The following is a 25,562-nucleotide window of genomic DNA, read 5'->3' on the forward strand; positions in this document are numbered from 1 at the left end:
GCCTTTCTAAACAAACTTTCTGCAATCGTCACTGATTATACATCATTTTTTTCCCAAAGACCACAACACTGAAATTAATAATGCAAACCAAGGCAAATTTTTTCTGCGTATGCATGGTAGAAATGATTGATATATAGAATTTTGAACATGGGGCAGGAAATTGAAATTCTATACTTAAATTCAAATTCTATACTTTTGCCAATGGAAATATTACCTTTATTTTATTACTCGGCTAAACTCAAATAACAAGAAAATTCATGAACCTCTTTTACATGGTCAAAACCACAAAATTATCAACTAAAATTAGTAAATTTCCAAATGATGTAACAAATTTTCTATAACATTTTCTAGAAAATAAGATTAATGGAAAATTAAATACAATATAATTGAAAAAAGGTACATTAAAATAAATAGTTACATGAAAAAAATAAAGGGGAAAAATAAAAAATACCCCCCTCTACTTTCTCTCCTATTTGTCTGCCCTTTCCCATCTCTCCCTCCATTTTCTTCTTCAAACATTCATTCTCCACTTCTATTCCACCCACTTGCTCTTTCCAGTTTTTCCCCTTTCCATTTTTCGCTACTTTATTCTCTCTTTTTTTCTCCCCTATAATTCTCCATTTCAAGACCCTTTCTTGTTCTCTTTCCATTACCCTCCCACCCTCTTAATTTTCTCCCTACTCTCTCTCCATGCATTTTCTCATCATTACTTTTTGTTTCTACAATTTCACTACATTTTCTTACGTTTCTCTCCACTCTTTAGTTTATCTATAATACTTTCTACTATATGCACTTTCTCTCTTTCTTCACACTTTACGTCTCTACATTTTCTCTATAAATTTCTCTAGCAAGTCTCTCTGGTTTCTCTTTCCATAAGCTAGTAATGCCAAGTTTTCATAAATTTCATTTGTTCTTGATTGCATTAATTTTTTTATATAGTATTTGCATGCTGTTTGTATAAAATCAATTGTAAAACTACTATTTTTTCTGTTAATGTTTCTTTTACATTTAACGTTTCTAACTGTAAATACTAAAATAATTCTACATGCCTATTCTTCGAACTCTCTAGCCAACATTTAACGCAAAAGACGTGCAGTATTAAAAAAATTCGATCAAATATTTTTATTTCAAATACTAGAAGTTATGTTATTTTTTTGTTTAAATGATTTTTTTTTATGTATTTTTAAAATTTTTTTATTTCATTTATTGTGGAAGACTTTACATTGTTAAATGTATTTTCATTTATTATCTTTAAAGGTTATTACTTTTTTGGTGTTTTCTTTTGATTAAATGCTTCTTTTTTTCTTTTTTCTTTTTTCTTAAAAGTTGGTTGTAAGAAAAGTAATTATGTTAGTGGTTTGAGTTTTATAAAAAAAAAATAATATTTGATTGTTTAATTTTTAATTTTTATATTAATTTGATTCTTATTTTTAGATTTTCTATTGTGATTGATATTATTATATTGTATTTTAAGTTGGTTCTAAGAAAATTAATTATGTTATTGGTTTGACTTTTACCAAAAAAATAATAATATTTGATTGTTTATTTTTAAATTTTTTTTTATTAATTTGATTCTTATTTTAGATTTTCTATTGTGCTTTATATTATTATATTGTATTTTACTAAATATTTTAATTTTTTTAGTATTTTCTTTTAATTAGTTTGGTCTTTTTAAGTTGATCCTAGTAAAAGAAGTTTTTATCGCAATAAAAAAAGTAATTTCCAACTTTATTTTTCTTTGTGGTTTCTCTTCTTTTTTTTATTATTACTCTTTATAATTTTAGTATTACAATAAAGTATAGTTGATTCAAAAAGTAGTTAATTATTTTATCTTCACGGACAAATGAAATTTTAGAAAACTTGGCATTACTAACCATGAAATAAACAAGTTACCCTAAAACGCAATAATGTTGCTCCCAATGTGAAGAGAGAAACCAGAGAAGGTTGAAAGAAATTAGGAGAAAAATATAAAGACAAAGTGTTAAGAGGAAAGTAATAAGAGAGAAAGCATAAAGACAAAAGAAAAAAAGAGAGAAAAGAGAGACTGTAAGTAAGATTGGAGAGAAAAAAGTAAAGTGAGAAAAGTGAAGGGGGAAAAGTAATTAAGAGAGAAATAAAAAAAGAGAGAGTATAGAAACAAAATGTGGAGACAATTTAGAAAGAGTGAGAATTAAATGGAGATAGTTGAGGAAAAGATAGTGAGAGAGATTATAGAGAAAAAAGTGAAGAAAAAGTAAAAACCAGATAGAAAAATTAGATAGGAAAAAAGTAAAGAAGGAAAGAGAGAAAAATAAACTAAAGAGAGAAAAAAGAACCCCATGCAGGGGAGAAAAAGAAAGCAGGGACACCAACACAACACACCCACACAAGGGAGATAGAGCCCCGGGCAATCCTCAAGCGATCTCTTCTCTCCCAATCCTAAATAACCACCCATTCTTATTATTGTTAGTTCATCTTTATACTATTAAACCATGTTCAACTAAACAACTAACAGAAACCAAATTCCTCTTAAAATCCGGAACAAATAAACAGTCTAATAAACTTAAAATTTTATTATCAAAATATAACTCCATTAGTCCCACTGCCATTGCGGAGACATATTCTCCGTTTCCCAACTTCAAGCTTCTTTGTCCTTTATTGAGTGGGCTATTTTGTTTGAACCACTGCAAAGAGTAACAAACATGGTTAGTGGCTCCTGAATCAATGATCCATTTGTCATTGTAATTCTCCACTAAACAAGCCTCAACCACATTTAAATTACTCATACTTGATTTAGGACAGTCCTTCTTCCAGTGACCTTTCTGTCCGCCCTTGAAGCACTTGCCTTTCGGCTTCTTCATTGCAGTCGGTTTGACAGCTGAACCTGTTCCCTTCTGCTTCTTGTTCTTCTTTCCACCCTTAGGCTTCCCTTTAGGCCTTGAAGAACTTTCAGCATGATAAGCACTTTCTTGCTTCCCGAGAGACCTTTCAACACTCTCAAGCTCGTGCATCAGTTCAACAGGAGTAAGCTTTAGTTTGTTCATATTATAATTCATTTTAAACTGACTAAAGCTATTCGGTAAAGATTCCAAGATCATGTTTATCTTCATCTCTTGTTCCAGCTTAGCCCCCATCACTTCCGCAGTACTGATGTTCGCCATCATCTTTAAACAATGGTCCCGCACATTTCCTCCAGTCATGCGAGTGTTCATTAATGCCCCTATAGCTGCTTGTCTAGCAGTACTGCTACTTTTAGCAAACATCCCATCTAGAGTCTGAATCATTTCTGACACACATTCCAGACTATCAAGTTGCTTCTGCAAATGTTCTACAATGCTGGCAAGAATATAACAGCGAGCTGTTATATTTGCCCATTGCCAATTTGCAAATTGCTTCTTAGTTTCCTTTGAAGCATTAGCAGCGGGCTCCTGGGGTTTCGGAGTTGTTGTAATGAATTTAATTCTCTCAAAATCAAGGACAATATAGAGATTGGTTTTCCATAGGTCGTAGTTATTTCCATCCAATGGTTTTTGATTCAAAATTGTAGCTAGAGGATTAAAGGATGTCATTTTCTGAAAATAAAAATGCACACATATTAACACGTAATCAACACAACAAACATACAAATATGTAGATCCCTTAAACTACTTATTATTAATGTTTATTGCAACAATAATTTAATTTCCATTACAAATACTTACGTTGGGTAAAACATTTGTAATAAATTAAATTTTGAACATGGTATATTTTAATGTCCTACTAAGTTAGCTCCCAGGAAAGGTGAGGTGGGTCACAGACTCCTTAAAAACCTACCTCCTTAGACAGAGCCTTCTTAGATAACCCCAAAATATACCACTCAAAATTGATTAAAAAATTAAAACTTTTTGAACCTGATATGTATAGTGTCCTACCAAGTCAACTCCTAGGAAAGATGAGGTGGGTCTCAGACTCCTTAAAAACCTACCTCCTTAGACAGAGCCTTCTCAGATAATACAAACACACATCATTCAAAATTAATTTTAAAATCAACCATTGTTTCAATAATCTTTGGGCTTTTAATAACACTAACAGAGCCTCGTTGGGAGGATTATTAATGTCATTAAAATTGAATGTAATAATCATTAATTTTAATTTCAAAATTATCTTTAATATCTAAGTATTGTCGACGTTAGGCTGTACAACCTTATTAAAATTTTGAAATTATTTTAGATCCAATCCAATAAAATCTGGTCATGTTTATCCGTTGGGGCATCACATAACCATTTTATTATTGGACCCTTAATGGAGCCCGCAGGTTTCAAATTAATTAAATTAATTCTTTAAAACTTTCGCCCATTCAATATTTTACATTAATTAATTAGGGTTTTCCATAATAATATTATCTAGATAAAACAAATATTATTATGCACATGTATATATCAAATGATGCAATTATATGGCACCACCTATTTTAAATGATATGTTAAGCACATATCACATGTTATATCCATATAATTTAAACAATTATAAACATGGAATAATTAATAGGCCCTAATCCATGGTTTCCTAGAAAAGAAAAATTACAAGCCCAATAGGCCCAAAACGCCCAACTTAATATTTGGCCCGTACTTCTTCTTTTCTTCAGATCTTGCAAGTCAATGGGGTGTGGGCCAAGTTAGAATTGGTTTCTAGGGTTTTTAGCCCAAAAAACACAAAACCCTAACAAGTCCCCTATTGATCCTGAGCACCAAAACTGCCGCCAATCGCCACAAAAAACTTAGATCACCATGAAATTTTTCAGAATGGTAGATACCCAAATAAGGAATCTACCCACAAAAAATCATCAAAATCCGATCACGAACGTGCCTCCACGCGCGTGAATCCCACTCTCAGTCTCTTTGAGTGGTGCATGTGGGCCCGTGCAGGTGTTTTCGGTGACCCTTCTCCTCCCACCGATCCTCCTTCGTGTCCTTCAACTTCTTATGATGTTGATCTATCAAGCCGCAGCTCCAATACACACGAAAAACAATGAACAACAATGAGTATATAGTTTTTTTAGATACTTTTACATATTTTTCCAATAAATCCGAATTTACATAAAAAAAATTCAAATAAAATTGCAGGAAAAATAAATAAGTAAATCAATCAAGGAGGAAACCCTAATCTTATGATTAGCCTCCTTGTTACATCCCAAAAAAAAATATACAAGCAAAAATCTACCATGTATTAAGGCCAAAATCAAATCATTCATTCATAATAAAAAAAAATATAAATAACATGAATAATAGAATCCTAGGTGCCATATATCTAATATACATCATATATACATGAAAAATAAAAAATGGATTCGTTTAATCACACACCGATTCAATCATAGCTCTGATACCAATTGCTAGTATCATATACACAGCAGAAGTCTGATCGATATTGAATAAAGTGTGCAATAAATTATGTCATTATCCATAGGTTTACTAACCTTTAGCGTAGAACCTTCCAAACTATTCTCTAAGTGATAGATCTGCGCGTGGGCGCACCTGATCACAAAAGAAACAAGAAAATTAATTTGAAAAAAACTTCTAAAACTCACAGTTTCTGTTTTTTCTCTCAAGGTGTTTTATTTTCTACTGAAATTCTAAATCTCTAGAAAATAATACGTTAAACTTCTTAACTGGAGGCTAGTAAACAGTATATTTATAGACTGCTAACCCTAATCCTCCTAGGATTTAATAACACCTTGGGCCCAATTAATGGGCTTCTTCTTGTATCTTAATAATCAATTAAATGGGATCTGTCAATTAATGAGCTAGTTTGGGGATCCTACGGCTCATTATTAATCAAGGCTCTTAATCATGGATTAGATTGCTCCAAGAGCATTAATCCAACATTCTCTGCATCCAAAACACCTTTTGGATGAATACCTTCTTGATCTCTCTAAAAACAACTTATCAGGAGGTATACCGATGGAACGAATGGATCTCACTAAACTTAGTACTTTTAATTTGTCAATGAATCATTTGACAGGTCAAATCCCATCAAGCACTGGGAATTTTGAGTGGATTGAAACTCTTCATATCTCCATGAACCAAATCTCTGGTCCAATCCCACTTTCAATGACTTCTTTAACATTTCTGAACCATCTCAATCTCTCATACAATAACTTGTCTGGAAAAATCCCAACCATCGATTAGTTTCTGACCCTTGATGACCCATCAATATACCAAGGAAATGTTGGTCTCTGTGGAATACCTCTGTCAATTGAATGTCCTGACAGTGGCCAACGCAAACCAGGAGCTGATGAAGAAGACGGAGATGGAGATGGTGGAGCTAAATTTGAGAAACTAGGCTTCTATCAGCATTGTGATTGGGTTTTTTATGGGATTTTGGGGAGTTTGTGGGACTTTGATCATCAAGAGATCTTGGAGAATTGCATATTTTTGCTTTGCTAACAGAGTGAAGAGCGTCTGCTTGTCAATATTTTGAAGAATATTTGTCGCAAAGAAGCACCATTGGATGTTGTTAAAGCAAGCCCATCAGATTGCATGTTTCAGAATCGTTTCTCTTATTTTAAAAGGATTATTGACCAAAATTTTGCTATGTGTTTTTCTGTGTTTGAATGGCTATAATATGAAGCTGGGACCATGTAATTCTGTGATTTCAGATTCTTAAGCCTTAAGATATCTATCTGTGCATGCATACTTGTCTGAAGATAAGTTAGCTTGAATGGGTGTATTGTGAAGTTTGTGTGAATCTGGATCATCGTATTCTATGAACCATAAAAATTGTCTATGTCCAAGATTTAAGGAAGAATTTGCATGTCTTTTGATGGTTGTCCTTATTCTATTGCAGGATCTGTATACACTGGGGTTGATTTCTGCAAAAAATTATGTGGGTCTTCTATTGTTCGAAGGTAAGCTTTATGTCAAGTATTGATTTTAAGGTTGTAGCTACCAGCAATAATACTTTTAATTTGGGACTTGAGTTTGTGGTGCCAATGCTGCTCTTATTCAGTACCATGGCATTTGCTATCCCAGGTGTTTAGCACTTTTTTAAGCATTAAAAGATGAATGGATTTTGTTGTTACATTTTCTGATTTATCAAAGCTTTCCTTGTTTATTGTGTTAGTGGTGAGAGCATGGAAAGTGCATTGCGTGCACGTTGCAAAGGAATCAAAATTGGAAAAATTCTAATCCATCGTGATGGAGACAATGGAAAAAAGGTAATGAATGGGTGTATCTAAAGTTCAAGAAATCTACTAGATTCTCCATCGAAAATTTTTTGTGTGTATATAACTAAGGTATGCCATTTCAGCTTATATATGAGAAACTTCCCAAGGATATTTCAGAACGTCATGTCCTGCTTCGAGATCCTTTTCTTTTTATAATTGAAAACTAACATGAAATTATATTGTTTGTAGGAAACTCTGCAAACCAAGCTATTGAACTACTCATACAGAAAGGGGTTCCAGAATCGCATATCATATTCCTTAACCTCACATCTGTGAGCTAACCTCATATCCGTGAGTTATTATTTAATATTTTTAGTTTTTTGGCCTGGTTCGAGATGTGTAGTTCGTTAACATTGTCAGCAATGCATATATTGATTTTGCTGCTGTTGCTTTTTCAAACTTTCAGGCCCCTGAAGGAATCCACTGTGTTTGCAAACTATTCCCGTCTTTGAAGATTGTGACTTCAGAGATTGATGTTGCACTGAATGAAGAATTCCGTGTCATACCTGGAATGGGTGAGTTTGGTGATCGTTACTTTGGTACTGATGATTGATCAACATATGGGATATGTAGATCACAAAATTGTGATTCACTACGTAATCGTATAATGGTCCCATATACCTTGAATTAGATTGTTATGTAGAAACTCAACAGTGCAAGTTTTTCAATTTTAAGAAATCCAACAGCAGCGAGTTTCTAATTGGCTTGTCCTGCAACATGCATTGCAAAGTTCAGCCTAGGACCCCAAATTTTGGAGGGTCCTTTTTTTTTTTTTTTCTTCTCTCTTTTAACCCCTCGTTTGTTCATATCTATAATAAAATATTACGATTGATTACATTATAATGATTTTTTTTATTAGAAATATAAGATTTAAGTTATTTAAGACTTTTTTTAAAAAATTAGAATTATATAGTAATTTTAAAGTTGATATACTTTTTTATTTTTTTAATTATGACTTTTTTTACTTTGCCCTCCGAAGTATAAATTTTTTAACATCCTCCATACTATTTTTTCTATGTCACTTTATTTTAATTGTATATGCAGCTCTAAAAGTTATCAAATTAGCCTGCACAATGCACAATTTTTTTTTTTTTTAAAAAAAAAAGATTGAATTGAATATCTTGAAAATAAAATTAGTCAAATTCACTTTGTTGGAAAAATTGTTTATCATGTCATTTCTAATATCCTGAGCAAACCCCTTTTTCAACGCTCAATATTACATATTTTCTCATGCTTCCAGTTCAATGAGCAGTTAATGTTAGTAGTATTGAGAGTGAGCTATCGCATGATTGATAAGAAACAAAGAAACAGAAATAAAAAATAAATGATGTCTTTTAAAATTTATTGATTGGATATTCATATAATTTAAATACAAATGAAAAAAATTTTAAATGAAAAAATAAATTAAAAAAATCAATTAAATATTATCACATTATCTACTATATCGGTCAATAAATTCAATGAATATTTTAATAAGTTTAGCATTATTATTATTTTTTTTCCTCTTATGTTCATATCTATAATTTGTCAATAATTAATGGGAAATTAATTTGTTGTGGTCATCAGAATGACTAAAATGAAATTAAATTGGAATATAAGTGGTAGTTGGTTTCAGTTGATTTTTGTCTCTTCATCAACCTTACAAAATTGTGGAAATTGAGTGGCCAGCAATCAACAATTATAAGATATTGCACAGTGATGAGGTCCGATATTATAATACAAATTCAAATTATAATATAACTGTTCCATAAAAGTAGGAGAAAATTGTTTCATTTTAAAATATATACTTGATCATTCATATTTCCCATAATCTTCAAAGTATTTCATTGTAAATGTATACTTATCACAATTCTATGTGTTCCTATTGGCATATTTCAATGCTTCTTTTTACACGTATAATATAAAGATGTCCTAAATAGCAGTATTATGCTATTTCTCATGCTGTTTCTTTTTTATATGATGGTGTAGAATACTGGTGGACTTATATGAGAGCTGATTCAGAAGTTTTAGATGAGGTTCGAAGGCTTTCTGAAGCAGGAAAGATAAAAATACCTGTAGAGAAGACATTTCCAATTGCCCAAGTAAGAGAAGCTCACGAGGCAAAAGATAAAAAGCAAATTCCAGGAAAAGTTGTGCTAGAACTCGACTGAAGAATATTTTACCAGCTTGCACTACCGTTGTCTGTTTTCCGCTATGTAAAGGTTCAGATCCTTACGTTTTGGAACTTGCTCGAAATGACTTAATATCCCAAATTTTCTGTTATTTGCCACTTGTGACTTCCAAGCTTGCATGATTTCGAGCTCCATATATTTCCTCTGATTTGGTTATGCCATGAGTGAAATTCCTGTTGCTATATGATCCTTGCATGAAATTTTTGTTTTTTGTCGGTTCTATCTTCTAACTTATTGAGCATCACGTGTTTCCTTGCATATGTTTTCAACTGATTCCTATTCTTTTGTTTTCTTGGCATTTGTTTTTCGTTCTCCTTACAGCTAGAGATTCAGGAGGCAAAAGAAAAGCTGGATGGAAAGGTAATTCCATTTTTTTATTATTTTTTTATTTCTTTAGTTATTGCATGATGGAGGATGTCAAAGAATTTGGTGATTTGCTGTTGACATTCTGTGGCACTTGGGTTATTTTTCTTATTCTCTAAAGTCCTCTGAAGTCCTTCTCCTTTTCATTGATTTTGGCACATGACTGCATGTTTTAAACTTCGACATTTCATGGGAAAAGTTATGGTTATGATGAGAGCATATACATCGATCCACATATAAGTTCATTCAAAATAATATGTTCTGATGTTAATCTATGCAGGATGCTGACTACGAGGCCGTGATGAGCTATAAACTTTCAATTGCCAAGAAAGTTTTTTCACAAGAGAAGGATATGATACTTAACTCCAAGTTGTTTAGGATTTTTTTTTTTTTTCCTGAAAATGAGGTCTTTTGTTTCATTTCCTTTATTATGATGATATGATATGATAAGCTTTTGTTATGTATGCTGGTTCAATTTTTTTTTTTAAGGAAAATTAAAAAAAAAACTTTTCAAAGATTTTTGCCGACAAAAATAAGTTTTTTGTCGGCAAAAATAACATTATTGTCAAAACATTTCATCGCTAAAAAATAATTTAATGTAACAATCAATAACTTCTTTTGTCGCTAAAAGAAGCCTTTGCTGATAAATTTTACTTTTGTCGCTAATTAATTTCTCTCCAATATAAAAAATTATTTTGTAGATGCTCTAGGTTGTCCCCAAAATCTTTTACCCACAATTTTAGATTCGTCGGAAATAGTTTTTGGCGACAAAGCTAAATTTTTGTCGGCAAAACTTTTAACAGACAAAAATTAAAAATTTGTCGGTAAATACAATTGCAAACGAGGCATAGGCGACAAAATGGCCGATGAATTTATTTTTGTTTGTAAAATATTTACCGATGAATTTTATGTTTTTGCCAACAATATTATTTTGTTGGTAAAAGGTGAATTTCTTATAGTGAAGGTTGGGACCTGACCATGTCTGCAGCATATTTGCTCCAAACTGTTAGTAGGATCCCATCGATCCTGGAATTGCACTTACCTAATTGTCGAATTTCTGATCCCCCTTTGACCCTTCCTTTTCTTAATTTCACCTCTCTTTCCATGCTTGATCTCTCAAACAATGGTTTCAAATCCACAATATCAGATTGGTTGTTCAATCTTAAAAGCCTAGTTAAGCTTGACCTCAGTAACAGCCATTTCCATGGAGAAATTCCTAATGCAATATCTAATCTAGCTTTTCTTGAAAAGCTTGACTTGTTAGGAATCCACTGGGGTAAGTTGTCAAGAAACTTGGGAAAGTTGTGCAATTTGGAGCTTTATGATAGTAAAATCTCTGGTGAAATAGTTGATTATTTTGACAGTTTGTCTGAATGCTTCAACAGCAGGTTGGAGACTTTAGATCTGGGAGACAATGGAGTAATGGGGAAACTGCCCAATTCTTTGGGATATATTAAAAGCTTAAGATTTCTTCGACTGTCGAAGAACTCTTTACAAGGCTCACTTCCATGCTCTATTGGAAACTTAAAATCTTTGCAAAAGATTTTATTAGGAGATAGCCGGATGAGTATAATACCCAAAAATCTTAGGCAACTTTCAAAGTTGGTTGTGTTGGATATCTCAGAGAACATATGGGAAGGAATCTTAACTGAAGATCATTTGATGAACCTTTCTAGCTTGAAGGAGTTGGCAATCAGTTGTGCTAACCAATCTCCAAACAATATTTCTTTGGTTTTCAACATTAGCTCTGACTGGATACCTCCTTTTAAGCTCAAATACCTCTCCATCAAGTCGTGCCAATTGGGTCCTAAATTTCTCACATGGCTTCAGAATCAAGATGAGATTAGCACTTTGTCACTCGTCAATGTCTCAATTTCAAACACCATCCCAAATTGGTTTTGGCAAATGGATGTGAAACTTGATATGCTAGATCTCTCTTATAATAACATTAAGGTTCAACAAACATTCATCTGTGTATTTGCTTTCCAACCATTTTGATGGTATTAGGATCCGTCCAGAATTCCTTCCCGGAACCCTAGACAAGCCCTGATCCCAGGAAAATATCACCGAACCTTCCAACGGAAAATCCGGCAGCACCTCCCCTATGGGTAGCACTTACCAAAAATTTCCTGCACTGAAAACACACTTCTATAATCGTCCTCTTATTCCTCCCACATTACTACAAATTGATTCCACAAATTTACAGCACTTCAAAATAACAGTAAATCAGTGCATAGATAATAACTACATGTCCAATATAGTATACAGAGCATTTTACAATTAAAGTGGAATTAATAAAATGACAGATAAGGAAGCAATACAAGATGGAGAGGAAAAAGGGAAGAAATACTTCTTGGACTTTTGGCAACGAACTGAGACGTCAGGCTCGCCCCGGACAATCAACGTCTCCCAACCTGGACTTAGGGGAACGGAATTTAAAAACGTGAGATGCTAATTATCTCAGTGAGTGACCCCATCTACTGAACACCTTTAATATTAATAATATAACAATTAAAGGAATTTAATTAATACCAACAATTAAATAAATTAATAAATAAACAATTGAAGTAATATTTTCTCTCAAAACCCTCACTAATCACTCCGTTGGAAATGTTCCCCTTTTAAAACATTTTCATAAAATCCGATATTCGTACTTCCCGAAAACCAAGGGATCAATTAATTTAATAAACAATAAATAAATACCCCAAATATAAATAAATTATAATAAATAATTTTTGTACTCTTTGGGGTTTGAAATTTCTATCCGAAAAGTTTACACTTGACGCACCACACCATATATCAGTGATGCCCTCCGATACCCAGCATCCCGAGCACCGACTGGCGGGGAGATTAAAGAGAGAAACTTGCAAACGGCACTTCGGCGTCCCGACAGTACCGCTGCTGAAACCGTCATCCCGGCCAAGGAGTGGGGTGGCTATGTGCACTATACCAAACTTGCCTGCCCACGGTCCAATGGCAACTCACGGGAGACATAATACTTGCACGCTAACTACATATACAACCAGAACACCAATACTGTATGAGTGCGTCTAAAATAATTATTAAATTAATCATAACCGTACCGATTTTCCAAAAATTACCGTGGGAAATATATCAATTTCAAATTTACCATCCCACATTTCCTTTTAACATACTCGGCACGAGAACATCGATAACAATATAAAAAACAATTTTTCTCATAACACGAGGTTCAACAAATAATATTCTACGGGCATAATTATAAAATTTAAACCACCAATTTAAACAAATAATTTTCTTAAAATATTCAAACCAATTATGCCCAAAAATAATATAAAATCCAGACACAATTAATTACTGAAAATACTTGCTCACGTGTAATAAATACCATTTAATCACAATAAAATAATAATTGGGAATTTTTTAAGAACCCAAAATTTCCTTTTAGCACCAATGGGTAAATATATATATAAAATAATATTTTTTCCCGATTATATTTAAAATACACCACATGAGCATAAATTCCAGATATCAAATTAACACAACATAAACATAATTAATTGCCCAAAATAGTTTTCAAGATGGGTCAGTCACCTGAAGCATGCAATTAACCTAAGATCCTCCATGGGATCAATTCCACGACTCACCCGTGCTCCTAGAACACAGTTCATACACAGTCAAATAAATTAATATTTTATTCGGGTAATTAATACCCGGTACCCGGGGGGTTAAACACAAACGTTAACCAAAATTGACAAATTATATGTCTATGGAAAGCTTGTGAGATGAGGATCACATTACCGACCTCCATTGAGCTCAATTCGATCGGCGGTGGTCGGAATTTGGCCAGAAAGTTTCGGCCGGTCTTGATCTCCTCGTATCTCACGAATCACTTCGAATTTTGGAAATTGGAGGCCATATTTGAACTCAGAGGACCCAAAATAGGGGGAAAAGGGTGGCAATTTGGACTGGGCTGGCCAGAAACGGTGAGAATCGTCGAAAAATTTCAAGCCGCCGCCGCCAACTTCACCGGCCCAATCTGGGAGCGTCGCTGGCCGGCCGGCCGCCAAATTTGGCTGGTGCGTTCGCTGGCGTGTGGTCTTGGATGGTAGCCGACGCGTGTGGCAAGGTGGTGGCCGGAAATGGTGAACACGAGAGAGAGAGAGAGACGGCCGGTGGGAAGAAAAATGAAGGAAGAAGGAAGAAGAAAGAGGAAGAAGAAGAGGAACAGCCCCGTGGCCTTTTTTCCCATGTGGGGAGGCTCAACTTTGCATGAATAAAAAGTCAACTCCGGCATCCCTTGGACAGTTTGGACCCCAACTTGTTTTGCTCGTAACTTTCAAACCGTAGCTCCGTTTTCGACGTGCTACTAGTCTACGAACTCGTGCCAACGTGTACTTCATAACGGTACCTCATTCAACCTAGAATTCCAACCGAAACAAAAAGTCAACTTTTGACCCCTTCGGTCAACGGTCAAAGTCAAAGGTCAACGGTCAACGGTCAAAGTTGGAAAATTTCCGTTGTACTTTGGGACGGGGTGTTACAGATGGCCCCATCCCATTCTTGTCATTCAATACTACCACTTTGTATTTGAGTACTAATCAGTTTTTCGGGCCAATTCCCGATTACAGTGGCGAAGCAATGCCATTGCTCTCCACTTTAGACATCCTCTTGTCCAGAGGAAATTTATCCAAATTGATAGCCTAGGTTATCTCCAACAATAAATTATCTAGTCAAGTTCCTCAGTTCTGGGAAATTTTACCCTTCTTGGAGTTTATAGACACATAAAATAATAGTCTATCTGGAACAATCCCAAGATCAATTGGTTCACTCAGTCATCTTCAATATTTGAGTATCCCAAGTAACAATTTCTTTGGTGAACTTCCTTTTGTGAGAAACTGCTCTAAGATGGTAAATATTGATCTTAGTTATAACAAATTTTATGGGAAACTTCCAGTTTGGATCGGAATCATGTCTGCATTGTTGATTCTACGCTTGAAGGCCAATTTCTTTACCGGAAACATTCCTTCACAACTCTGCAGCCTTTCCAATCTTCACATATTAGATCTCTCACACAATAACTTTTCTGGTCATATTCCACATTGCATTGGTAATCTGAGTGGCATGAAATCATAATCGATATCCATGAAGAAAGGTCTATACAACGTAACACACTTTGGATTAATGTTTGCAAGAAGTACAGTGTCAAATACCAATTCCACCATCACCACATGATATGTAAGCAGCCTTGATCTCTCTACCAACCATCTCTATGGGACAATCCCAAGCTCAATAGGTAATCTTCATTTCTCAAATTTTTAGTTCTCTCTAACAACAAGCTTTCAGGTGAACTTCCTTCCTCTTTGAAAAACTACACAAGCTTGGCTAGTCTTGATCTTGGTGATAAAAAATTTTCTGGGAAACTTCCATCATGGATAGGAGAAACCATGCCAAATATATTGATTTTACACATGCGGGCCAACTTCTTCACCGGAGACATTCCTTCGACGTTCTGCAGCCTTGCCAATCTTCATATATTGAATCTCTCTTACAATTCTCTGTCAGGTCATATTCCAGATTGCATTGGCAATCTGAGTGCTATGATATTTGAACTTGTAGATTCTGATACAGCATTAGTCAATGGAAGTTTAAAGATAGTGGTAAAAGGAAGAACGATAGAATATATGTACTTCACCTTATCAATTGTTAACAGCATGATCTCTCCAATAATAACTTCTCAGGGGAGATTCCAAAGGAGCTAATAAGGCTCGTAAAATTGGTGGCTTTGAATTTATCGATGAATTATTTGACAGGGCTTATCCCAGTAGACATTGGCAACTTGAAAAGCCTAGAAACTCTTGATCTCTCAAACAACAAACTTTTTGGGCCAATTCCACTCAGCATGCCTTCGTTAACATTTCTGAGTCATTTGAATCTATCATACAATAACTTATCAGGGAAAATTATAACCGCCAACCAGTTTCAGACCCTTGATGATCCATCAATCTATCAAGGCAATGTTGGCCTCTGTGGGAAGCCTTTGTCAACTGACTGTACAGGCAGCATTATAGATACTCCTGGGGAAAAAGAAGAGGAAGATGGTGATGTTGGCGATCCAGTAATTGAGCAGCTAGGCTTCTTCATCAGCATTTTTATGGGGTTTCTTTGTGGGATTTTGGGCTGTTTGTAGCACTTTGATCATCAAGAGGTCTTGGAGAAATGCCTATTTTCACTTTGTTTGGCAGAGTGAAAGAACACTTTGCAGGCAGAAAGAGAACCGAATTGAATCGAAAATAGTATTAAGTTGCTACATTTTGTATTTCATCGAACGACTTTGAATAGCGGTTTTCTAGTATTTTATATTACTACATGAATTGAAAGAATGTTTTGAAGGTAGAAACTAACTTGTATCAACATACTTTCCTTTATTGCTATATTAATTATAAGAATATTTTGCAGGTAGAAACTAACTTGTATCAACAAACTCTCCTTTAGCTTGCATTTTCGTTTAGACATTTTAATATTTTCTCGTTTAATTTGTGACCCCTTATATTAAATTGGAACTTTCATTTAGACATTCCAATATTTGTAAAGTCGCATTTTTCTTATGTACTTTTATTAGTTTGGTATATGATAGAAATGTTTGGAAGCTAAGAAAGTGCACAAAAAATGCTCTAACATTAAGTGTTTATGTGTAACAGCCCAGACCACCCGCATGCGATATTGCCCGCTTTGGGCCCGGCCCATACGATTTTACTCTTCCCGACCCCAGTACAACGGTGGATCACAGGAAAAGGCCTCTCAATGGTTAGGGGTCCCACCCCTACACCTGCCAGTCCCACTAGCATGGGCTTCCAGGCCCAATCACGATATTGTCCTCTTTGGCAGCGAAAGCATACCTCAAGGTTTTGTTACGCGTCGCCGTTACACGATGCGACCACGTAGGCCTCCGGATGACTATGAATAAGGCGAAGGTCACCCATGAGAGTTGAAGACCGCTCAGGAATCGACACATGAGTTAAGCCGACGTGCATGGAAAAGATGTTGAATTCGAAGTCCGAGATTAAGTTTTTGAAATTATCTCCGTAGAAGAGAGTCGTACGCTTTGGTTGATAGAGAGAGCTAAGTTCTTGTTACATTGGTTCTACAGGGTTATTAGAAGAATTGGTTTTGTGGTATACAAGTTAGTATTTTCAGGAAAGCAGACATGGGTATGCAGCGTAATTCACGTATTGATGCTAAGAAAGGACATCGACGACCTGTCATGCATGGAGCGACTAAGACAGATTTTAAGTCATGAAGAATGCGTATGGGTCAATAAGACTATTTTCTCAGATCAAAAGTCTCATGGTGAATTAATCTAGTTGAAAAAGCGATGTGGAAGCTTGAGGCACAAATCCACAATCAATATTCTTATGCGTTTCAGTGACGTAAGAAATTTCGAGAACGAAATTTTTGTAAGGGGGGAAGGTTGTGACACCCCGTCCCAAATCACATCGGAATTCGTGCACGTTGACGGAGGTTGAACGTTGACCGTTGACCAAGGGGTCAAAAGTTGACTTTTTGACTCAGATGGAATTTTAGGTTGACTGAGGTACCATTATGAAGTACACGTTGGCACGAGTTCATAGACTAGTAGCACGTCGAAAACGGAGCTACGGTTTGAAAGTTATGAGCAAAACAAGTTAGGGCCCAAACTGTCCAAGGGGTGCCGGAGTTGACTTTTTATTCATGCAAAGTTGAGCTTTGACTCATGCATGGTTGTGAAGAACTCATCGATACGAGTCCATAGACTAGCGGCACGTCCAATTTGGACATGTGGTTTGAAAGTTATAGACCTGTAGAGTTTTTCAAATACTGTATTATTTTAATATTATTTTTAAACGCGTAACGATGTGCCACGTGTGACTTAATAAATGTGACCATGTGTCACCATGTTGAGATGCTACATGTCAACCATGCTTAATACCAAATTATTTTATTATTATAATTTTATATAATAATATTATTTTTAATATTATTTAATTACTTAATTTTATTTTCTTTTTATTTCTTTCTCTTTCTTTTTCTTTTTTTCTTTTCCCCCACGTGGGAAAAAAGGCCACGGGCCTATTCTTCTTCTTCTTCCTCCTTCTTCTTCCTTCTCCTTCATTTTTCTCCCTCTGGCCGTCTCTCTCTCTTTCCCGTGTTTATCTTCCTCTAGCCACCACAAGCTACACGCACCAGCCACCATCCAAGACCACACGCCGGTGAGCTCACCAGCCAAATTTGGCGACCGGCCGGCCGGTGACGCGCCCAGATCGGACCGGTGAAGTCGGCGGAGGCGGCTTGAAATTTTCCAGCGATTCCGCCGTATTCCGGCCAGCCCAGTCCAAATCGCCACCCCTTTCCCCCTATTTTGGGTCCTCTGAGTTCAATTATGGCCTCCAATTTCCAAAATTCGAAGTGGGTTGTGAGATGCGAAGGAATCAAGACTGGCTGAAGCTTTCCGGCCAAATTTCGGCCACCGCCGGTGGAATTGGGGTCAATGGAGACCGGTAATACGATCCTCGTTCCACAAGCTTCGATTCGGTATATTATTCGACAATTTTGGTTAACGTTTGTGTTTAACCCCCTCGGGTACCGGGTATTATTTACTCGAATAAAATATCAATTTATTTGACTGTGTGTGAATTGTGTTCTAGGAGCATGGGTGAGTCGTGGAATTGATCCCATGGAGGATCTTAGGTTAATTGCGTGCTCCAGGTGAGTGAGCCACCTTTAAAAATATTTTGGGCAATTAATTATATTTAATTGGTGTTTAATTGATATTTGAATTATGCTCATGTGGTGCAATTTAATTATTAGTTTATTGTGATTTAATTTTAATTATTATGCATGAGCAAGGTATTTTCAGTAATAAAATTGTATGTGGTTTTAATATTATTTTTGGGCATAATTGGTTTAAATATTTTATGAAAATATTTGTTAAATTGGTGGTTTAATTTTATAATTATGCCCACGATATTTTATTTGTTGAACCTCGTATTACGAGAAAAATTATGGTTTTATTGGTTATCGATGTTTTCATACCGGGTTGTTAAATGAAAATATGTGGGATGGTAAATGTGAAAATTGGTATATTTCCCATGGTAATTTTGGAAAAAATGGTACGATTGATTTAATAATTATTTTAGACGCATTCATACAGTATTGGTGTTCTGGTGTATGTATATGTGGTTAGCGCGCAAGTATTATGTCTCCCGTGAGTTGCCATTGGACCGTGGGCAGGCAAGTTTGATATTGGCCACAGGCCCCCCTCCTTGGCCGGGATGACGGTTTCAGCAGCGGTACTGTCGGGACGTCGAAGTGCCGTTTGCAAGTTTCTCTCTTTAATCTCCCCGCCAGTCGGTGCTCGGGACGCTGGGTATCGGAGGGCATCACCGGTATATGGTGTGGTGCGTCAAGTGTAAATTTTCAGATAAAATTTCAAACCCCAAAGTGTTCAAAAATTATTTATTATATGTATTCACATTTTAATTACATTTGGGGTATTTATTTATTTATTGTTTATTAAATTGTTTGATCCCTTGGTTTTCGGGAAATACGAATATCGGGTTTTCTGAAAATGTTTTTAAAAGGGAAACATTTCCAACGGAGTGAATAGTAAGGGTTTTGAGAGAAAATATTACTTCAAAGGTTTATTTATTTATTTATTTAATTGTTCGGTATTGATTAATTAAATCCCTTTATTTGTTATATTATTAACATTAAAAGTGTTCAGTAGATAGGGTCACTCACTGAGATGATTAGCATCTCACGTTTTTAAATTTCGTTCCGCTAGGTCCAGGTTGGGAGACGTTGATTGTCCAGGGCAAGCCCAACGTCTCAGTTCGTTGCTGAAAGTCTAAGGAGTATTTCTTCCCTTTTTCCTCTCCATCTTGTATTGCTTCCTTATCTGTCATTTTATTAATTCCATATTTAATTGTATAATGCTCTGTATACTGTATTGGACAAGTAGATATTATTATTTATGCACTGGATTGCTGTTATTATTTTGAAGTGCTGAAATTTGTGGAATCAATTTGTAGTATTGTGGGAGGAATAAGGAGATGAATATAGAAGTATGTTTTTAGTGCAGGAAATTTGTGGTAAGTCCTACCCTTTGGGGAGGTGCTGCCGGATTTTCCGTTGGAAGGTTCGGTGGTATTTCCCTGGTGATACGAACCTAGGACGACCTGCTCCTAAACCCGTATTATATTAGCCCGGATCTTTAATTAAGTTCAAGTTCTAATGGAATGGACCTCAACCCCTAACCAACCTGTGGTTAGAAACCTTGGTATAATGAAGACGCCACAATAGGGGATGGAAAACCTATTGATAAGTCAAGCTAAAACAACCAATTCTCTAATGGTGTTTTAGGTGTTCTCAAAGAACAAAGAGATAATTAATCTCATAAGTGTTTTCTTAATCAAATCAAAGTTTAAAGTTATATTATTAATGAAAAATAAGCCTTTAAATAGGCTTTGAAAGAAACAACATAAACCCTAAAAACCCTAGGAAAAACCGGCCACTCAATGAAGAATTCTACCTTGGCCGAAACTTTCCTTTTCCTAATCTAATTTGGATTAATTAATTCCTTTATTTTGAATTAGGAATTAATTAATTTACAAAGAAAATAATAAAATAATAACTTTCCTAATCTTATTTGTCCAGAAAATAAATAAATAGAAACTAAAAATAATGGTAGTTTCCTAAAACAAAAAGTAGAATAAAATTAGGAAACTAAAATACTAGCTTTTTGACTACATTGACTTTGACCAATTCTTTGACCAAATTGAGCTCCAAATCAGCTTCTAGATGCTTTGTAGGATGCCAAATAAACTGAATATGAAGGCCCACACGTTGCCCATGCTTGGAAAAATAAGAAAAGGCTAATACAGTAAAATACAGTAAAGCCAGCAAGCAATACAGCAAATTCGGCCAAATTGTTGAAGCTGTCCGTACAAGCCCTTTTTGATTACATTTGAGGCTGCTTTAACTTGATTCCATGACCTCTTAGGCATATGTATTGAACCCATAAAGCATTGGAACCATTTCATGCTTCTCGGACTCCAAAAATGTGCCAAAACCGTCACCCGGGTCCGTATCGGCTTTCACCACTTGGATGCTTGGAATAGGCTTTGTATCTTCAAGTATGGACAAGCTCTATTGAGATTGATTACCCCCTGTATAAATACTCCCAGGTTGTCCTTAAATCTTTTAATTTGAGCTCTTGTGATTGGCCTAGACTTCATCTTTGTCGAGTCAGCACCACAGCGGGTTATCGGTTGAGCGGGCTCGGGCAGAATCACATCACCTGGGATCAGGGCTTGTCTAGGGTTCCGGGGAGGAATCTTGGACGGGTACTGACAGTTGGTATCAGAGTCAGACCCGGATCGGTGTGCCAGAGGACGCTGGGCCCTAAGGAGGGTGGATTGTAACATCCCACATCGGTTGGAAAGGGGAACGAAGCATGCCATATAAGTGGGTGTGGATACATTTCCCTTGCGAGGCCTTTTCCTGTGACCCACCGTTGTTCTGGGGTCGGGAAGAGCAAAACCGTACGAGCCGGGCCCAAAGCGGACAATATCGCATGCGGGTGGTCTTAGTTGTTACATTATGCCACATCCATATTCCTTTCATCCAAGCATATATTCACCTTTTTTCAACATTGATCAGCTTCCACAGACCCCAGTCTCCCACATTGACTGCAAGTCATAGACTAAGAAAATATACGAACAGAAGAAAAACACGTAAACAAAGTAGTTGAAGGGTTCCATCAAAAAAAAAAAAAAAAAAAAAAAGAAAACAAAATTGAAAAACAGTTAAAGGGAGAAAGACAAAACTCTTCTAAACGATCTAAACAAAATCAATATAAAAATGGAAAGAAAGCTCTATGCATATGAAGCCAATGAATTTCTGAGTTAGAGGCAGATCATTTTCTCTAGTCTTAAATAAAATTAATATATATATATACATTTTCTTTCTATGTTAAAGAATCACCTTAGCTAAATATATTGAAAAGATGATTAAAGCATTTCCATTTCAGTTAAATTTTTACTTACCAAAGTATACATATTGAAAACCTTGTAAATAAGCAGTATCAGCTAGATCTCTATACAATATCTCATAGAAACTATGCAAAACATATCCAACTTTCCCATCTCCTATCAAAACCATGGAACATAGCAATACTATTTCCTGTAAATTTCTTTCACTTCTAAATCTGTGTGGAATTTTGTCCTTTGATCTTAATCTGGCTCGTTGCCTTGGTGATTTTGATCATGTAAGATGTATAGATAATGAGGCTTGGGGTTTCACCCGGCCAATTGCTCACCATGGCACTTGGCATGGCCTCTTCCATGTACCCTTAGCATAGAGGTCCTCATCACTGCACCATCTAGAAATGCAATTTAATTCGTCGATCATGGAATCTAAATTCACCATTGCAGTCTACCATTTAAGAGCCCATCAACATTCAATCACCTAAGGCTTTTATCTCATGCTTATACGTAGCTTCGTTACCATTTATTGAATCTTAAGATTCCATCCTAAAAAGTTAATCCTATAGAGAGATAATTCAAACCTCTTATATGCCCATTAAAATACCCATGTCTAAGCAAATATGGGATTTATTTTCGCACACTCTTGCAAAAAACTTATTATGTAATGAATTTATTTATTTATTTATTTTTGATAATTTTTATAACAAATTTTTCATTTTGATATTTCAAACTCTTAATTTTAATATAAATAATTTATCAACTGAGAAGCTTTTATTTAAAAAAAATGTAATAAATTTATAAGGGAACACTTAATAATTATTTTACAATATTTATACATTTTTATTTTAACATTCCACAAGTTTATAGACAATTCAATTTAAGTTGCACATTATTATGGGCCATTACATTCTTGTTTGGTGGACCATAACCCTGAAAGTCTTTATATTATTTTATTTTTTATTGCAAGCTGAACATCTTTATTTATTAATATTTATTTTACTGTTGTAAATGGTTAAAAAAAATTAATATTCTGCTCTTTAGAACTTCTGGAGATTGCATTTCAGTTTTTGACTTCCATAAAAAATTTCCCATTCCCTAATGATCTAATTAAAAAAATTAAAAAAAAAAACAAAAAAAAACTCTTTGATGGATCCGTGGAAACATTGTTGACCCCCTATCTAAGAGCGTCAATCTGATCCACTTTCCATTAGCTTTAGAATGCTTTTTGGATATATTCAAAGACAAAAGACTAAGAGGAACATATCAAATAATGAAAACCATGTTATTGACAGTGATGAAAATATCGATATCGAAAAAAATATTGAAGGTATAATTTTATAAAAATATTGATAGAATGTCGATAAAATTAACAAAACTGTAAATATTTAATTTAGAATATAAATTTTTACGTATGAGTAATTAATAGAGTAAGATAATATAAAAATACAATAATAATAAAATAGTTCATAAATATTAAAAATTATTATAAATAAAAAAAATACAGTGTTTATTAATACTAAAATATAGAAAATTATTTTATGAATTCAAATATAAATAATAAATGCCAACTATATGAGCATTTTATCTTAATTATGCTAATTGGATTATCCAACAAATGTATCTTTTTAATTAAAAAAAAAAAGTGTATGTTTTTCAATTATATTATAGAAATATTTGTTAGCAAAAAAATTATATTAGAGAAATATTCCTTGCTTTTTTTACAACCAAAACTAGATTCAAAAAAATGGATGGAAAAATAAAAGGAAAAAAAGTATGAGAAAAAGAAAAATAATTTTCCTTATCAAAGTTTCTATCTTGTTTGGATGTTGATAAAAACACAAAAGAAAAATTTTTTCTCTTATTTTCAATTTTTTTTTTATAAAAATTTGTTTCATTTTTCTTATTTTAATTTCCTATCAAAACAAATTAATTTTGCTCTTTTATTTGAATTTTATAATTAATTTTGGGATTATCCTAAATTTTTATTCTCTTGTTTTTATATTTTAGAAAATAAAAAGATATACACAATTTTTTTTTTAAAAAAATAAGGAAAGCAGTGCCTCTTTTGGAAGCCTCATTTTTAACCCTTGGATTAATCCAACGATCCAGGTTAATTTGTAACATTTTAGAGCTTCAGAAGAGACATACACCGGGTTTTGCGGTTCTCTACCCTCTGAATCGGAGCTCGCTGATCGAGCGCAAAGCTGTTTCGCCGCTGTTCTCACTTGTTGTGAAGGATGGCAGGGTCGGGATCGTTGAGGATGCGACGGCGGTGGTGGCTCAGATCGCTGGGTGCGAGGAGAGCGAGGAGGCTTTCTTGAAGGCTAAAGGTGTTGGGGGGTTATGGCGCATTTGCTGGACCATTCGACGGGTTCGAGCTTGAGGACGAAGGAGAATGCAGTTTCTGGGCTTGTGAATTTGGGGAGGTGTGGTCATGTTTCGATCCAGAGTATTTACCTCCAAGAAATTCGTAGAAAATTACTAACTATTGAATCTGGTAAATAATAAATATAATAATAAAGTCTTGATGGCCGTGTTCATTAATTTCTATATGTATCTATATAGACTAGCCACAGTTGAAATTCCCCCTTCCCAATTGATTAAAATATCAGGCACGCTGTTTCTATATTTTCTACCCAAAAAGTTAAACAAAAACAAATACTTCTGGTGAAGAGAGAAAAAAAAAAAAATATATATATATATATATATATTCAAAAAACAAATACGTGGAAGATGGCAATGGGTGATCCTATATATTCCCGTATTCAAGAAGGCAAGCATTTTATAGTCCATATCAAGATTAGTTCTTTATATTTAACTATATCGGCCTAATGCACACAAAAAGAAAAATAAAAAAAGTAAAGTAATATGTAAATAGGATTTCCAACTTAATTAATTTAGGTCTTAGTTTGGCTAAATATCAGATTTTGTGACAAAATTTTGTTTAAATCATCATAAAAATCACGACTAACAATCATGTCTTCCGTATTGCATGCATGGGGTTGAATCAATCAACTAGATACTACTATAGAATTTATTCATAATTTTCTGACTGTCGATAAAGAGTCATAATTAGTTCATACCATTTAAAAAAAAAAAAAAAAAAAGACAATGTAACGTCAATTATGGGTTTGAGACTCTGAGTCAAGCATCATGGTCAAAATCATCATTTATCATTTTTAAGAAGAGCGCAATATTTCGGAAACTCTATGGTTTATCCCATACTTTGAAAAAAGAAAAAAAAAGAACAAAAAGAAAGAACTTCGAAATACTATGATGGGTTCCATTGGATGGAAATGTTTGAGCATCTAAGCTTCTAATCTACTCCCCCTCCAATTTCCATAGCCAAATGCTTAAGAGGGTGTAAGTACAGGAGTCAGTTATACCTAAAAGAGTATTTTAATAGGTATGGTCTTCTGACAGAAGACTGAAATGTTTGCGCATCTAAGCTTCTAATCTACTCCACCCCTCCAATTTCCATATATAACCAACTGCTTAAGAGGGGAAAGTACAGGACACTTCAGGTTCTAGTAAGGAGAAAGGGCGTGATGCATGGCATGAGTGGCATGGAGCTACTCTTGGACACACCATTTTGGCACATGGAGTGAGGCCCAAGGCTGCTGTGTAGGTGGTAATAAGAATTCATGCAGTCAAGTTGGCCAAAGCTTAATTTTTTCCTTTAGAAAATATATTTTTAATTCCAAAATCATGCTCACCTATAAAAATTAAATAGAAAGCATCAATAATATTATAAAAATTAAATTAGGATTTCATCCTAAAAGATTAATCCTATAAGAAATTTTAAAATATCTATATGTAATTAATGTGGGATTTATATTC

At 34.5% G+C, this 25,562-nt stretch overlaps 1 protein-coding gene, 1 long non-coding RNA gene and 1 pseudogene across 25 annotated transcripts in view; 2 read left to right on the forward strand and 1 right to left on the reverse strand.

Annotated features, from left to right (window-relative positions):
• Nucleotides 1-25,562, reverse strand: part of LOC107435782 (uncharacterized) — a 191,159-nt gene that overhangs the window by 8,073 nt on the left and 157,524 nt on the right. The gene's annotated exons all lie outside the window — the stretch shown is intronic.
• Nucleotides 6,800-7,332, forward strand: LOC112489180 (uncharacterized). Its single transcript, XR_009640766.1, has 3 exons — nt 6,800-6,865; nt 7,081-7,174; nt 7,267-7,332. It is a non-coding gene; the product is annotated as an uncharacterized LOC112489180 (long non-coding RNA).
• On the forward strand, nt 7,519-24,105 carry LOC125424261 (receptor-like protein EIX2; annotated as a pseudogene).

Source organism: Ziziphus jujuba, chromosome 9, assembly GCF_031755915.1.
Source record: "Ziziphus jujuba cultivar Dongzao chromosome 9, ASM3175591v1".
NCBI lineage: Eukaryota > Viridiplantae > Streptophyta > Magnoliopsida > Rosales > Rhamnaceae > Ziziphus > Ziziphus jujuba.